Here is a 6,662-nt window from a genome sequence, read left to right as displayed (position 1 = left end):
TAACTTTTATCTAATTCTGAGACTATTATCCTGTATATATTAACCGGCTTATAAACTAATCTATATGCCCTAGTCAAAAATCATATATATAGCTAAAAAAATATATATAATGATATAACTTTAAAAACTTTCTTATCTCTAATAATTACTATCCCTATGACTAAAATTCCAACTAGACAACTTCCTAAAGTAATTAATTTTTTTAAAGAAGATAAATAAACTAGATAATAATCAAAATAAAAAATTCAATTTACTAAAGATCCTACTGTAATCCTAAATAACATTATAATAATTATAGATATATCAATTAATTTATCTTCTTTATGTATATATAACTATAAAACTTTAATCTTCTATTAAAAAATAAATAATAAAAAAATCGTAATGAATAAGACAGTTAACGATAACGATATGATTATTAATACAAACATAAATATATTTAATCCTTTTCTCCCATAAATAATTTCCATAATCACATCTTTCTATAAAATCCAGCCATTAAGGGCATCCCTCTTAAAGCTATCCTAGAAATCAATAATTTTATTATTACATAAGGAATCACTTCATTTAAATTTCCTAATAATCGAATATCTTGAAAATTCTTTATTAAATGAATTACAGTCCTCGCCATAAATAGTATAGACTTAAAAATTGCATGTACCAATAAATGATAATAAGCTATTATCCTAAACCCAAATCTTAAAATTATTATTAGATGTATAACTTTGCTTCCACCGTTTTTTTTCCGAAATTCGAGGCTTTATTGTAAAAAACTGGTTATACATTTATGATTCAAAGTAGTGTCCATCGCTGGCAACTACTTTCTCCCATCTTTCGGGTAGCATACGAATCCTGCGTCGAAAAAACTGGTCATCTTTTGAGGCTATCCACGAATCGATCCAATTTTTTACTTCTTCATAAGACCGGAAGTGCTGGTCAGCCAGGCCGTGTGCCATTGATCGAAACAAGTGATAGTCAGAGGGAGCAACGTCTGGAGAATACGGCGGGTGGGGTAAGACTTCCCATTTCAACGTTTCCAAGTATGTCTTGACCACTTTCGCAACATGGGGTCGAGCATTGTCATGCTGCAAAATCACTTTATCGTGTCTCTCGTTGTATTGCGGCCGTTTGTCTTTCAATGCTCGGCTCAAACGTATCAATTGCGTTCGATACTGATCGCCTGTGATTGTTTCAGTCGATTTTAATAGTTCATAATACACTACTCCCACCAAATACAGAGCATGACCTTGAACGTCAAAATCACCGTTCTTGAAGCGTTGAACCACTCACGACACATTCTTTCACTAATAGCGGCCTCACCATAAGTATTTGAGAGCATTCGATGAGTCTCAGCCACAGATTTCTTCATACTGAAGCAAAAAATTAAAACCTCCCGCAAATGACGAGAATTTGGCTCGTAAGCTGACATTTTCAATCGAGAATAACTTTATGATGCAGACACAAATCGACTAATGTTTCTATGGGGTTATGTTGACAGATGCCCAAGTTTGTATGATGTCTATGATCTATTTATTTCGATCACCACTTACCGCTAAAGCCATCTATAGGAAAACGGCTGTACTTACTGTAGTTTGCACTGATGTTCTCAAATCTTTAATAATAAATCTTTTATAATATTAATTTTATTCTCTAATTATTAACCGACTCCCGGTCGCTATTTCTGCAATCACCATTTATTAGCTGTCATATGCTGCATCGTGCGCAATCACGTGCGCATACACTGCAACGACATCTTATGAATATTTTGTGCTTTTTGACAAGTCGACTTAAGTCGATTATACTATATTATTTTAGAAAATAGATTATATATTATTCTTATAGGCAGTAACCGATTCATGCCTACAACGCTCATGAACAGTATTCGTCCTAGTTTAACTATAATATAGTCAAACAACAAGGACAAAATGATTCCAATTTTATAAGCGTAAATCGCATTAGACGTCGTAAAGTCGACATTGGAAGGACATCTGTACAAAGTCGACTTACAGTCAATTCTAAAGGCCTAACTTAGCAAAGTCAACTTACGGTCGACATATCGACATTTGTGCTGTTAGGGATACTATATCCGGACTTTGTTCGTTTTCGTAATGTGTAAATCTATTGAATTACCAAATAGTGACTTTTCCCAAATGAAAATTATAATAAAGACGTCTTCCCCAAATAATTTCTAATCGATTCCATTCATAAAACACATTAAATAAAATCACTGTCTAACTTATGATATGCATGATAAAATTTGTTGATTACAAGAAAAATACTATTTCTCAAATGTTTAAATGCTTTTCCCAAATTATATAGACCTAAATAAATCAGAAATATTCAATCTACTATCTTGTCAGTGGTCTCAATTGATCCAATGTGTATGTTGGTGTACTTCAAATCATATGATATGTGCACTTCGGCACATTTAGACGCAACATTTCTGAAATTAATTGTGGTACTTTATAGATCTAGTGATTTTATCATCGATAAGATTTAGAGCAGAGAGAGAAACCTGAAAGAGGATGGACATGTCCAAAATCTGTAACTGCAAAATGCTGCCGCGACTTCCCCTGACAAAGTGGATGTAAACTTCATGGCTCTGATGGTAATACATCCACTTTTTTGGAGGTAATACGTCCACTTTTCAATTCCAGATGATAAATCGATACTTAATTATAATCTACATTCATAAATTGTACATAGAAATATTCATCTCTGCAATCTTACATGATATTTATTTCGCTTAAAAATATTAATATAATTAATATAATAAGGTCATATTATATTTTAAATAAGCTATATATACACATATGAATTAAGTTGTATTTCAAGCATTTTACTTTTATCAAACACATTTTTATTTACTTTATTTGTTATTATTTTCTTATTACAATACTAAAATTTGAAAAATATATATAATGACAAAATTAATCTAAACTTTTTTTGTATAAGTACGTTTTATTGCGACGCAAAAATTAGGTGTTTAATAAACTAAGGAAATAATATATTTTGTTAACAGTAACATAAGTTAAAAGAAGAGCTGATGGGCCAAACTAGTTATATGTATGCTTGTAATTATGTTACAAGCATACATATATATCCCGATAAAATCCTCTTTTTTCTTATTATAAATATATAATTTATATCTTATCTTTATCTTATTTCTAAATTAGTATTTCGTTTTAGTTTTGATATTTTGTCCCTATTTTATTTTTATTTTGAAACTTTATCATATCTTTTATATATTGTAAAATTCCTTTCCCTTTTATTTAGCAGGGTATATTTAGTTCCTTTTTTTATTTAAACATTCAAATCAACAGATAACTCACATTTGTATACCCTTATGCGTCACATAGATAAAGATCTATTCTACAATCTTTCCTTTTCTTTGGAAGGCCCTTTTTGTAAAATAATAATTAAACAATAGCATATAATTAAGCATATAATAGCTAATAATTAAGTAGTATCATATATTAAGTAGTATTATATATTAATACCTTCCCCCGAATGTGAGGATGAATATCTTTATTTTTATTTCTTTCTTTTTTTTCTTTTTACCAATAAAATTAAAAACCAGTTTAAAATTTAGAATATATAATTATTTCGCCTCGCATAAGAATGTTAATTAAGAAAATCGAATTTTTATTCTTAATATAAAACCTGGATTTGTAATATTGAGGGCTTATGCGGAGTCTTACCTTAAGTCTTATCTTAAGAAAACGAGTATAGGCTCTACTAAATCTTGAAGAGTGTTGATTGATTCTGGGAAGACATCCCCACTCTTTGCCAGAATATAAAAGAACTGCAAAAAGTCATCAGTAGAAAAATATAATAATCTCGAAATAGAGTCCGTCATGACAATTGCCTTCGTAAGTGTAGGAACTATATTCGTACTCCTCTCATATAAGTTATCCCATGTTTTCTTCCGATATATTATATATACACACATATACATATATATATATATACATATATATATATATTTGCATATTTTCCAGAGCACAAATAAAAGAATACTGTTTCTTCTTAATAAAACTATTTTTTATACATGTTCTAAACCATCGATACATTTTTTAATTTTTGTATTTCATATATATACATGCATATTTTATACATATACTCAACATAGATTATAATTATATGTATTACATGTATATTTATGTTTACATAATTTTTCTTTTATTGTAGCTAGCTGTTAAAGATAGAGTATTAACATTTGATGTTGATGTGTGCGTGTATATACATATACAAGGTATCTCAGCATATTAGGTGTGCGAAAAAGTTCGTGGTGTTTTTCCCGTTAGATGTAATGAACTTTTTCCCACACTTAATATATTAAGTTGTTCGGAAAGTTTCAAATTTTATTACTTCAAAATTGTATGTACATCTTCGTTAAAAATAAACGAAATTTAAATTTAGAAAAAGAGTTTTGAAGCTTAAAATTTCTACTTTCAAAGCTGACTATATTTTTTGAATTTATGTGAGTTTTGTAATTTTGACGTATACAAAACTATGAGTTATATAAAAAAAATGAAAAAATTGTTTTTCACTTTGTAGATCTGTCATGTGCCCAAAATAAATTTGCGAAAATTTTCCTATTTATTATACTATTTATCGTGAAAATTTGAAGTTTTTGTTACAAAATTTGTTTTTTTTTTAAATATTCCTATTATAATTTTTTTATTTTAAATTAAATAAATTAAATAAATAGAAGCAATCTGACTTTGATTGCACCGACAAAAATCATCATATCAATTAAAAAACCAGATCTAAAGCTGAAACGTTGTTTTATCGAGTATATTGATATAAATGCCAATTTAAAAAAAAATAGAACATATATGCATTTGAGCTAAAAATAACATATTATTTTCCTTCTATAACTATTGCGCAATGATTACAATAAAAGTATAGTCATAGTTTTAACTTAAATTTATACATATTCTATTTTTTAAATAAAATTAACAATTATATTCGATAGAGGAAAGTTTTAGCATTAGAAATCTGCATCTTTAATTGCAGTGATTCGTAATGCAGTTATCGGAATGTTCCTTTTTATTTAATTTGCGAGTAATTCAGAACAAAAAATCGTAGACACTTTTTAAAAACGCACTTTTTAAGGAAAGAATAGTCGAAAACTTCGCATTAAATATATTCTGTATATAATTTTGAGTTAACAAAATTTGAAATTTTGATTAATTTTCTGAGCAACTTAATAATATTTAACAGACAATTAATTGCGGAAACATATTATATAAGTGCAATGAAAAAGAGAAAAAAATGTTATATGAAGTTTCATTAGAAATATTTTAAAAGCAAGATTCGGTAAAATAACTGATACGACTTATTTAAAATAAAAAATATAAAATAAATTCTAGAAATTTATTTAAAATATACAATCGGAGTCGATAAAATTACTGATATGACTTATTTGAAAAAAAAAAAAACATAAAATAAGTTCCAAAAACTTATTTAAAATATTAAATAAGGAATAGGTCACAAAAAATTATTTGAAATATAAAATAGAGTTCGAAAATTTATTTATAGTATTTAAAATTATAGAATAACTTTTATTTAAAAATAACTTGTCTTTTATTTTAAATAGGTTTTAAAAGGCTATTTTTTATTTTAAATAAAAAATATTTAGATTTCGGAAACTTACTTAAAATATAAAGTAAAAAATATGTATTTTAAACGTTTCAAATAATATTTAAATAAAAAATATTTTAATGATTTTATTTATTTGAATGTTCGAATATACATTTCTAAATGTAATGTTTCAGTTTTTGTTTTATAGCTACAGCCTATAATTGATACTTAATGGTATTAATCCTTCGCGAACCAGGTGAAAAATCAACATGGACTTATTTTAAATAATAATAAATACTTATTTAATGCGTTTACTTCTATATATAACGTAATTCTTCTGTATATAATGTAATTTTACAATATATAGTTCTTACTGTATGGTTCTTACAATATTTATAAGCAGGAACTTAATTTAATTTAATTTAATTTAATTAATTTCAAATCAAATTTTAAACACCTGCTTCCGATCAGCAATAAAATGTACATTTATTTTTTACACTGTTTACAATATTATCTAAAGCATAAACTATTAACTCAAACTCTATTTGATTTTTTATTATAAATATATTTTTATTATACATATATTTTGCGCAAAAAAACTATAGTATCATTTATCGATCAATTTTCATCTAAAAGTGTTATAAAATATTTAAATTTTTCATTGACGATATGCATATACCGGCGCAGCTCAGAGTATACGTTTTCGATACAATATTTGAATTTGAACATAAAGAAGCTTCATATACAGACATATGTCGTACTGTGTTAATTTGACCATATTCACGCATTTTTACCACAATTTCTATCTATATTTACCACGATTTCTATCAGAAGATCTTGAATCGATAATGATGAAGGTGCTATTGATTGTACGAACCGCTCAATATCCGCGCATCTTTCGATAAAAGTCTGCCATATTGTACGAGGCAAGATTATGTTGATATCTTGATTGTCGCCAATTGCAATTTCCTCAAAAGACATAGATCCTACGACGATTCCGACATCACCCAAGTATTTGTAAGCTGTAGAAGTCGGTGTAAATCTTCTTCCCAATATACGTGTATGAAGGGATT

Source organism: Atta colombica, unplaced genomic scaffold, assembly GCF_001594045.1.
Source record: "Atta colombica isolate Treedump-2 unplaced genomic scaffold, Acol1.0 scaffold3, whole genome shotgun sequence".
NCBI classification, from domain to species: Eukaryota; Metazoa; Arthropoda; class Insecta; order Hymenoptera; family Formicidae; genus Atta; species Atta colombica.
Note: the sequence above shows the minus strand (reverse complement) of the source record.